We start from the raw sequence: 12,462 nt of genomic DNA on the forward strand, positions 1-12,462 counted from the left end.
AGGAAATTGCTTAAGAAGTATTGTTATAATGTTAACAGTCAGCAGAAAACATTAGATGCTTTCACGTACGGTCAAAAAATTCTGCAATAATATTAACGTGAGTTGCCAAAATCAAAATGAAGAGTTTTACCAATAACTGTTTCTTATCACCCCTTAGTTGCGATTCACCCCATATTACGGTACTTCTCGGAACTCCCATGCTTGAGAATAATTAAATTCAGTTATTGTGATCTCAACGGGATTCAAACCTAAATCAGTACATCTGTATAGGAATAAATATATCTGTATAACACCGTCATCGTGTCCCTGTCCGCAACGTGCCTCGATTATGATGGGAAGTTAAAGACGTCATACCTTCACCATGACGGTATAGTTGAAGATAAATTCCCTCTAGCGATTATAAAGATATACTATCGACCCCCCACCTTCAAGTTTTGGATAGGTACATCGATATGAAACAATGGGAAGCGTACGTCACGGTACACATATCCACGCTCTAAAATGACATAGCTTCAGTATGAAGTCATAGTTGAAGATAAAAGTCTCCCGACTGACTACAAAGGTATAATACCGATACCCCACCATCAAGTTTTGATGGAAGTACATAAGTTTATACCGACGGGTCTAAAACCCCTCGATACGTTTATCCACGCATAAAAAGTGTAAAAAAATTTGTTCCACTAAGAAATTTTTCCTTTAATTATGATTTATTAAAACGTTTAATCGTTTTGAGGTTGGCACTTTTTTTCTTAAAAGCCTATTAAAATATGAGAGAGAAATAAGTTAATTTTAAAGTCGAATTAAATTCCGGCGTAACTGTCACTTTAATAAAACAAACAACTTGATATGAAAATAATGTCGCTAGATTTTGTCCTATTAACAAATAAGAGTATCTAGGCATTAGAAAGTTCACACTATAAAAAAAAAAATTTAGTGATTATATTTTTTCCATCTGTTTTAATATCTTTCCGAGTGTATGTATCGAGACGTTAAAGGAGCCGGCTTTGTAGTCAATCGGTAGTTACATACAGACGACCGTTAAGCGTGCCGTGTAGGTGATTTTCAAAGTCATATAAAATTCATGTTCAAGCGAGCATTTTTTACTTGAATTGGGATTTCAATAAATGAACTCCAATGAGTTTAAAATCGCTTTGAAGTGAGCACTTTTTATTACAGAAGCCTATTCAAAATATAAATGAGAACTATTTTAAATTTTAACGACCTAAGGAACGCGGACTAATTGTTTGCGGTCATTCCATTGGCTTGTATCGATCATATGATGTCGATATGACAAGTAGGTAGAACATACCGAGGTAAGATACAGATAGTACAGAAGTTAAGTATACTGTCTCGATATATACATATGAAAATAGCGTTCATAATCGAGGCACAGGGGTGATATTCCAAACACTCCTACGGCCGTAGAAAACACTTTTATCTGGCGTACTTTATATGAAAATGCACGAGATAAAAGGGTTTTCTGCGGCCACGAGAGCAGTTCAGAATAGCACCGCAGATCATGCACCTTATATTCTCTTTAAGCACTTACTCCCAAAACTAAGAAGTTTTGTGTTTTGAGTTTTTGTAAGGTGCCAGGATTCGCACCGATATAGAAGTACCGGCATGATAGGAAAGTTGAATAATTTAAAGTTTCTCCAGCAATGATGAGACTCAGTGCTAGGGGAAATTCGATATGAAAAATGTTTCCTTACACGCAGTAAAAAATAGAGCAATTTCTCGAAAATTCATGAAAATGATTTTCATGAAAATGAACTACTTTAAAACGTCACAAGTTGTTGTGAACAATAACCAATAAATTATAGCGTTTTTATGTGTTGTGATAGATATCCGGTTTCTGGGTAGCTATGTTTTTCAACGTTTACAGCATTTTGTAGGTACGGGGTTCTGCTTTAGAATGTCAAGAAAACTCACCGACTTGAACTCGTGACGTCACAAGGCGTATAATTTTAAAATTAAAAAATCATTACGCTGATACGTAAAAACATAATTTTTTAAAATTTTGTTTTAGTCGGGTAAAAAAAAGTAAAAACTGAACTTCCGTTGTGAACGTTATAATGTTATGCCGTACAAATATATCATATACAAGCTGCGGAGAATTAGTGTTTCGAAAATTTACCGGTTCTGAAATACGAAATAAAAAATTCCTCTGAATAGAGTATACTATTTTTCCCAATACGTATTTCATATGCTATTTCTCATCATTACGTCGGTAATTGAAATGTGTAAAAGTGATTCAATTACGCGAAAATATTACGCAATTATAGTATTCAAATCATTCATTTTGCTTTAAGATGAATAAAATTTTACCATTATACAACCTCGCGCTGTGTAATTTCAAATTTATTACTGGAATTAAAGTGACTCTGTGTGAATTTTTTCAGTACGTAGAATGAACGTGTAATGCAAATAATTATAATATATGTCCAAATTACCTCAAATAGTACTAAAACCGCAAGACGCTAGATTATAAATTATTGAAGTTATCATTACACTATTCAACTTAGGCCTAAGGCCAGACAATTTTATGAAATAAAAAATAAGGGAATAAAGTTGACAATATATTTAAAAAATTATAGCGGATATTTATGAATCTGATATAACCATAAATGCTTTAAAGAAGTATTCATTAATTATTTTTTAATTTAAAAACGAGCACACACAAATCGGCTCGCTGCTTGTGTAACGTCACTTTTGACGTCACACGTCACGCCCGCTGAGTGCGCTTCTAACAAACATTGCTTTCAGTAACGTAATACTTGTCGTTTGTCCCATAGGGCGCAAAACGTCTCGTTACCAGGAAATTTACAATGTGCTAGAAAATTTATCCGACAACGCACAAAAAAATATTACGTTACTATCGTAATTTATCGCTTATTTTAAAAAAAAGACACTACTATACTTATCTCTTCCGATTTTTAATTGGTTTCCATCACCATCATTCCCTTTCAGCACAATAAGGTGCATAGGGTACTGCATTGGTACACTAATCATGAAGGTACAGTCTTACGCTTTAGGTGCCTGTCCGGTGACTATGAAATATTCTACTGTAAAAACACGTTTTTAAATAAATATTTCACTTCGGGAATCGATCCCGAGACGTCTTGCGTGGTAAGCAAACGCGCTGACTATTGCACTACGAAGCGAGCGAATAATGAGTTGGTATAAGAGGTGGTAAAAAAATTTAACATTTTTTTAAAACAAATGTTTTTCCGAAACAGTTAAAACAGTTTTCAAAAATGTTCTTTTAAAACCGCTATTTTCGGAAATAGCTTAAACCGTCGAAACTGTTTACTGTAAAGAAAAAGTATATTGAACGATTTAATTCTTTAAAATCGATGTTAAATAAGCAGTGTGGCGTTTGCCGATAGCTAAATATTTGTTAATAAAGTCACTGAAAAAAGTTTAGGAATTATGAAAATATTTTATCACAAAAGGCGATAGCTTCTCGTTAAATGAAGAAGTTCAGTGCTTTTTATTTAAAAAAAGACTATCAAATTAAGCAAAACATATTTTTAAATTTTATGTATGGTACAAAAAATTTAGCGTTCCAAGTTATTTATTTTTATTTTATTCAATTTTTTTATTTATTAAGGAAAAACAACAGTTGTTATATAAGAATACAAAATATAAAAAATAGTACATGCATCCAGTTAAAGTTTTTCACAAATATAATGAGAGAACATGTTACACAGTAAAGAGAAAAATAATATATTATATAAGACATGAGAAAAAAAAAGAGCTCTGAAAAAGATGATTTGTACCGTGTTTTTGTTTTATGCAAGCCTTCATCGAATATTGATATATTTATCTTGATATTGTGTTAAATAGACTTTAACTTTCCTTCACAGAAGATAACAATAATATTTTCTTATTTATTTACAAAAATAATTTTACTTTTCTCCAAGCTCTCAGAGTTCCCCCTGGAAATATGTCCGAAGAACTGCCGGGTTCTTTTATCGCACATGTTGTTGTTTTAGGTCATGGTTTTTTTAAATTTGTGGAGGAAAAAATCGAAGCAATCGATGCTTTCGAAATTCGGAAAATTATACTAAAAATAAAATGAATATGAAGTGCTAGCACACTTTATGTAGCTACTGAAAATACCAAAAAATGTTTTCGATAATCTCTCGAGTGTATGCCGAGCCGTTGATTAGAAGCTGACTGTAAACTTGACACACAAATAAAAGTATCGAATAGCTAACGCAACACTTTCATCTGTCATTTGTGAGTGACAGGAATCACGATTCGGCGTTCCGTCATCATATCTGATCGCTGATGGAATAATTAGCATTAGCATTGTGAATACATAATTGATTTACAATAGCAACAAAAATGTTAGATTTTTAACTTTAGCCTTTTCGGATTTTTATGTCATTCGCATTCTTTGTATTGCAGTTAAATCAGCATCTGGGTCGAAGTGAGAGGTTGGTGTGACTTTAACTAATTTAAGCATATTTTGAGTAGGCAGCTATTTTATTTTGTTTTTTTTTTCACATATGAAGCTTGAAACTAAAAAATATATCGACGCTGGAAAGGAAAAAGTCACCAAGCGACATGTAGCAACTTTACAGAAGTGTTTATTTATCATTTTATTTATTTTATTAATTTTATTAATTTTATTAATTTTATTCGTTTTATTCATTTTATTCATTTTATTCATTTTGTTCATTTTATTCATTTTATTCATTTTATTTGAAACTTCATGTACAAAGAATAAGTACTTAAGACTTATTGCTAAAAGCAATATCTTCCAGCCAACAAAAAAACAGACTGGTCAAAAGAAAAGTTGGTCAAAATTTTAGACTAAAAAAAAAATTTTTAAAACCCAATTAATTCAAACAAACAGCTGTTATTTAATTGGGAGATAAGGCTTGCACATGTATATATTTTTTAAAGTACATTATGTTTTACATATTATATGATGAGGAATGTAGAATCAGATCATGAATTTAGAAGGAGAAAGAAAGAGGAAAAAGGAAAAAAGGGATAAACCTACATATGAAAAAAAACAGTAAAAATTCAGGGAGTTCAGGATTCTTGAAATATACAGTAATTAAGTAATAGCAAGTAATTAACTAAATTATCAAAGTTTTGTTTTTCTTTACTTAATAAAGAATCTCGTATTTTAAAGTATTATTTTCATTATGTAGGAATCACGCCAAAATAATACGTATATATGAGATTTTTGTATTAATAAAAAAAAAACAAAAAAACTTTAATTGGTTCTTTTGTAAAGTTGCTACACGTCACTTGGTAACTTTTGCCTTTCCAGCGTAGATATTATATCTTTCATTTTATTGGGTTGGAAAAAAATTCCATTTGGCTATAAGCCTACCAGTTTGCAAATAATAGTGCATAAATAGTTAAATAAATAAAAAATAAATAGTATTTCTTTTATTTCAACGGTGAAAAGAGAAAAGTAAAAAGTTCCTTAGCGACATGTAGCCAACTTTACAGAAGAGTCTATTAAAGTTTTTTTTCAATTTAATAAAAAAACTCGTATTTTAATTTTTAATTTTAATTATGTAGGAATCACGCCAAAATAATAGATATAAATTAGATTTTTTTATTTGGCTCTTCTGTAAAACTGCTACATGTTGCTTAGGAACGTTTACCTTTCCACCGTCGATTTGCTAGTACCAACTTAAATGTCAGAATGTACGCCGTTCAAAGTAGTCCGTTTTCATTAATGGTTTTTTTTTTCGTACACTTTCATGAAACTTTTCCGCAAAATTAAATGATCCAATTTTTACCGCGCGCAAGTAAACATTTATTGTATATTGAAGTTTTTCATTAGCATTTACAGGTTTAAAAAAATAACGGTTTTTTTTTAAATTCTGTTCCTCGTAAAGAACAATTTTCACTTTCTCTCGGAATATTTCAGATTTTTAACCATTGTTTCATTTTTATTTTGAAAAATAAACGACATTATTTGGCCATGAAACGGAATATGAATTCATAGGCTAAGTTCATAAATTTCGCATGCTAATTAAATGAATTGAAACAGCAAATAATTATTATCACCACCTGATCACAGTGTTTACAGATCATGCCGCATACCACAATTCACCAAACATGTAATGAAGCATAGATAGCATCAGCATGAAAAGAAATTTTAGACAATGCTCGAACGCAGTACATTTACATGTGACACCTGTGAAATTAATATTTACCTATAGATCTTCGGTAAGTACCGGGTACTCTAAAGCGCTTAGTTGTATATTATTATTTATTTATTGTTATATACTTCCAGAGGGCTTTTACACGACAGGTACGAAATTCAAATTTGAACGTTTCTTGGTTTATCAAGTCAATGTGTACGTCTACTAAATAAGTGTCGTATTACATTATACTAATAATAAAGAAAGTTTAAATATTGCATAAAACTAAGAAGGTTCACAATTAATGTTTAAAAAAAAATATAACAGTTTTAGGCAAAAATTGAAGTTTACAGAAGGCATTATTTAAGTGTAGGTAAGTAAAATACAAAAAATCAGGGTGATTTTTACAAAATTTGATTAAATGTTATCGGCGTAAGCATTTTTAATATAAAAACTGACAGTGGAAAACGAAACATGTTAATTTCTCCATACTCGTTTCCGAGCCGGTGTAGTCCGACGATTGGAGAATTTACAAAATAATTATGTCTAACAAAGGTAGACTGCAATCTCGTTCACCCATTATACTTATGCATTATTATGTTTATTTAATCAAAAGTATGATTGTCAGCGAATCGAATGATAATAATTGAATTAGTGGTAGATATTAGTATAATACCATTTAGATACCCACATAATAATTAAAAACTTAATACATAAGCATTAAAAATAAATTCTCACATAAGCATTTAAAAACTAATTCTCACATGAGCGTTAAAAAACAAATCCATGACTGTAACGTTCATTTCCAGATTCTCAGACAAGTTCTGTGGTTAGGATGTTTGAATTATTTTCTCTGCATTAAACTGAACAGTATAAGCTGTTCTTACAAAGGCAAAAATCCACTCGTTCCAATAAAATAACATAAGGTGAATTGACTTTTATCGTAAAATAATGAATAGTGAAAAAAATAATTGGAACGTGAATGCACGAACCAGTATACTATAAGGCCAACTAATCTCAACTCGATTTCCTTTAGCAAAATTTTCACCAGTCAATAGGAACTCAAGAAATAAAACCCACCCACCCTAATTTTATTGAGCCGCGGCCGGGTAGATTGGCACGATACATGTAAAATGTCAATAATTGTTCACGAAAAAACGTGACTGTAGGGTAACGTTAGGGTTGCCAACTCAATCGACCGACCATCCGAAGGCATAAAAAAACTACCTAAAATAAAATACGTGTTTATTTAATAATAAAAAAACACTAAAATACGTGATTTATTAAAGAAAAACAAATTCGAAATTAGGCATCTTTTCTGAAAGTTGTACTTTTAAATCCGATTGGCCACAATAACACCATAAAACTCTTTACAAATATATTTTAAGTTAGTGCTTATCTCTATTTCTGATTTTACGTGCATTTCATCAAGCCGATTACGATTTTTTTTTACATACGTTTATTTAGTGCGTTAAAAACATGCTTAGCGTGGCATTTGCGATTGGGATTGATTAACAAATGAATCAATTTTTTTCTTTCTTTTTCAGATTCGGCTTCATATTTTTTTATTTTTTTATTTGCCCAATGCCTAGCCCATTTGTTTCGTTTACCATAACTTCAACTGACAAACAGAAATCATTATGATACAGCAATCGATTCCGGGAGATTTTAGCTGGATTCCGGAATTCGCGAGATTAAAAAAAAAGATTGCATGTTGTTAACGAAAAGGTAACTGTAAATGAAAATCGAATTTCATTAAGATTTGTGATTTGGAAATATTTAAGAAAGGATAGGAACATGGAATGGATCCTGCCTTTAATATCTGGCACTGGATCACAAAATGAACCATAAAATATGACAATGTTTTCCACGACGCGCGACGATTCCAACCACTTTTTATCCGATTTTATGTGAAGTCAAAAATGTTGTTTGGTTTTTGTTCTAAATCCGAATCTTCTAATTTTGAATTTCTTCTATCATGATGTTAGGTAGGTACCATAAAAATGGGTCAAATGAAGGATGGGAACGAAAGGTAATCGGCCAGGAATAGTATCGATAAATGCTGTTATTTACTCAACACATGTTTCCGAGAGAATTCCGGAATTTCGGGAGGGTTGGCAACCCTGGGTATAGTGGAGACTAAATAAGAAAGGAATCGTGCCCGTGTCTGCCAGATGATACCTATACGATTCGTATGAAAGTTTAGCAAAACAAAAAGTGAGAATAAATTATGATTGTTTTTGCTAATCAGCGCATGATCTTTTCATATAAATTGTTCGTCGTTTTTCACTTCACTTTCGATACATGTACAAATACAATTATCTTTTAAAAATATAAATGATTTGTTTGGTTAATTTTAAGTGGCCATAAATTGCTTTACGGGGAATAAAAAAAAAGGTTTGTTTCTAAACTTATGGCAGAAAGTTAGGCATCAGAATCAATAATGTTCTGTTTGAAAATGTTCGTACCCTAAAAGATACATCGAATTTCTAAAGGGAATTGAATGTACAAATGGTTAATGAAAGTAGTAAAAGTTTATTTTTTATTAATCTCGAGTTGAGTGCTAGGAAAATAATGTACAAACTATTTAATATGTAAACTTGCCTCTTTCGATAAAGGGTTCCCTAGTTAAGACGAGCAGTAAAACTGGGAACATAATTGATTCAGATTAATTGTCTATTTTATTTTATATATAAACAGAAAGAAAAATTTTTTTTTATAAATTTCCGGTTTCCTTATGTCTCGTGTTACGAAAAAGTTCCTCATATTATTTTATCTTCCCCGTACGCTATGAAAATATCGCGAGCAGCAGATTTATTCTCTCGATTAAAAGCGAACAGAAGGAGACGACGAAAATGCTCACATTCGTCAACTTAGAATTCTATTTTAAATGCTTTTAATCAAATAAAATAACGTATGTAACGCAAAAGCAAATAAAATATCCCGTAGAGCAGAACATTTTCTTTTGAATGACCTTTACCGTTTTGTTTTATTTTTGATGCTCATTTTTACATTTGTAAAAAAACTGACACAACTTATGTTAACACCCAATCTATCACACAAAATTGAACTTGTTTTTACGAGCTGTCATTAAGATTTACATTAAAACCTATTTTCGGTATTTATCCTACATAGCTCTGATACGAGGTTTAACATAACACCTGTCTTACCTACATTGTTTTGGTATTTATCCTACATAGCCCTGATACGAGGTTTAACATAACACCTGTCTTACCTACAGAGTTTTGGTATTTATCCTACATAGCCCTGATACGAGGTTTAACATAACACCTGTCTTACCTACATTGTTTTGGTATTTATCCTACATAGCCCTGATACGAGGTTTAACATAACAACTGTCTTACCTACATTGTTTTGGTATTTATCATACATAGCCCTGATACGAGGTTTAACATAACACCTGTCTTACCTACAGAGTTTTGGTATTTATCCTACATAGCCCTGATACGAGGTTTAACATAACACCTGTCTTACCTACATTGTTTTGGTATTTATCCTACATAGCCCTGATACGAGGTTTAACATAACACCTGTCTTACCTACATTTTTGGTATTTATCCTACATAGCCCTGATACGAGGTTTAACATAACACCTGTCTTACCTACATTTTTGGTATTTATCCTACATAGCCCTGATACGAGGTTTAACATAACACATGTCTTACCTACAGAGTTTTGGTATTTATTCTACATAGCTCTGATACGAGGTTTAACATAACACCTGTCTTACCTACATTGTTTTGGTATTTATCCTACATAGCCCTGATACGAGGTTTAACATAACACCTGTCTTACCTACAGAGTTTTGGTATTTATTCTACATAGCTCTGATACGAGGTTTAACATAACACCTGTCTTACCTACATTTTTGGTATTTATCCTACATAGCCCTGATACGAGGTTTAACATAACACCTGTCTTACCTACATTGTTTTGGTATTTATCCTACATAGCCCTGATACGAGGTTTAACATAACACCTGTCTTACCTACAGAGTTTTGGTATTTATTCTACATAGCCCTGATACGAGGTTTAACATAACACCTGTCTTACCTACATTGTTTTGGTATTTATCCTACATAGCCCTGATACGAGGTTTAACATAACACCTGTCTTACCTACATTTTTGGTATTTATCCTACATAGCCCTGATACGAGGTTTAACATAACACCTGTCTTACCTACATTTTTGGTATTTATCCTACATAGCCCTGATACGAGGTTTAACATAACACCTGTCTTACCTACATTTTTGGTATTTTTCCTACATAGCCCTGATACGAGGTTTAACATAACACCTGTCTTACCTACAGAGTTTTGGTATTTATTCTACATAGCTCTGATACGAGGGTTAACATAACACCTGTCTTACCTACATTTTTGGTATTTATCCTACATAGCCCTGATACGAGGTTTAACATAACACCTGTCTTACCTACATTGTTTTGGTATTTATCCTACATAGCCCTGATACGAGGTTTAACATAACACCTGTCTTACATACATAGTTTTGGTATTTATCCTACATAGCCCTGATACGAGGTTTAACATAACACCTGTCTTACCTACAGAGTTTTGGTATTTATTCTACATAGCTCTGATACGAGGTTTAACATAACACCTGTCTTACCTACATTTTTGGTATTTATCCTACATAGCCCTGATACGAGGTTTAACATAACACCTGTCTTACCTACTTTGTTTTGGTATTTATCCTACATAGCCCTGATACGAGGTTTAACATAACACCTGTCTTACCTACTTTGTTTTGGTATTTATCCTACATAGCCCTGATACGAGGTTTAACATAACACCTGTCTTACCTACAGAGTTTTGGTATTTATTCTACATAGCTCTGATACGAGGTTTAACATAACACCTGTCTTACCTACATTTTTGGTATTTATCCTACATAGCCCTGATACGAGGTTTAACATAACACCTGTCTTACCTACTTTGTTTTGGTATTTATCCTACATAGCCCTGATACGAGGTTTAACATAACACCTGTCTTACATACATAGTTTTGGTATTTATCCTACATAGCCCTGATACGAGGTTTAACATAACACCTGTCTTACCTACAGAGTTTTGGTATTTATTCTACATAGCTCTGATACGAGGTTGAACATAACACCTGTCTTACCTACATTTTTGGTATTTATCCTACATAACTGTCGACAATTAAAAGTAGTAGCCTTAACACTTGACGAAAAATAGTAGATGAATCGTGAATTTTTAATAAAAAAAACTCCGTTTGAGGTCATTTCTTTTGTTATATTATGTGAACTAACTAACTACCTACGTGAATGTAATAAAAATCAAAGGACAAACCTTTTCTTTATTGTAATTATAACCTCAAGGAAACGTGTGCATCTTTCAGTAATAATTTACAATTGTGCGATATGACATTCAGATAAAATTACCTTCGGGAGGTGACATCTTGAAAGCAGAACGACCTCGCCACTTGCTGTTTCCTTCACTGTGGACACTGGCCATTGGTTTGCGGTCAATGAGCTAGTAACGTCACCAAATAACTATTTTTTAATGCCTTTCCAATAGTAAAGCTATTAACGCTGACATATTATCCAAGAAGCTATGCAACCCAAACAATTTTTTTATTTTTTTCTTAAAACTTTAATTTTTTTTTTGGGTATTGGGTGATAATATAATACATTAGTTGTGTCCGTTCTTTTGCCAAATGAACGAGAAGACACAACCAAACAAAACAAATTACAACACATTGCGCTAATAGCTTCGTTACATTTTTGTAGCCCAAATATGCTAAGGCTACCGAATTATAGAGAGCTTTTTCGGGCAGCTTTTCTCGTTCGGCAACAAGTAATTTTTCCATATATGTGGGCACCACCAAGGAGACTTACAGAAATGTCCTCAGATACGGTGTGCGGCATGTGGTGGGCTAGCAGTCATTTAAAATAAAAATTTAAAGATAAAGTAAAAATTTTAAGTTCATTAAATTTAATTTTCCGAATAAAACATGTTTTAAAAAAAAAAATGTCCACAAAATTATCAGTATTTCGAGTTTGTCCTGGGGAATTAAGATTAACATATAGAATTACAACAGAGATCGAAAACATTTGAAGGAAGATAATAATATGGAATAGACGCTTAACCTGTCATTGGCTGGTTTAAATAAAAATAAGAAAAAAGATTCAACTTCTAGATGTTATGACAGTTGATCAAAAATTTAATTTAATGTTGCCAATGAAATTAACAAAATATTTAAGGAATAGTTTCGAGATATTTCCAAAACAAACTAAAAAATAAGGATCTAAAAATATAAGACTGGAAAAGAAAT

The sequence above is a fragment of the Micrasema longulum genome, unplaced genomic scaffold, assembly GCF_059751315.1.
Source record: "Micrasema longulum isolate JH-2025_06_02 unplaced genomic scaffold, ASM5975131v1 h1tg001259l, whole genome shotgun sequence".
Lineage (NCBI taxonomy): Eukaryota > Metazoa > Arthropoda > Insecta > Trichoptera > Brachycentridae > Micrasema > Micrasema longulum.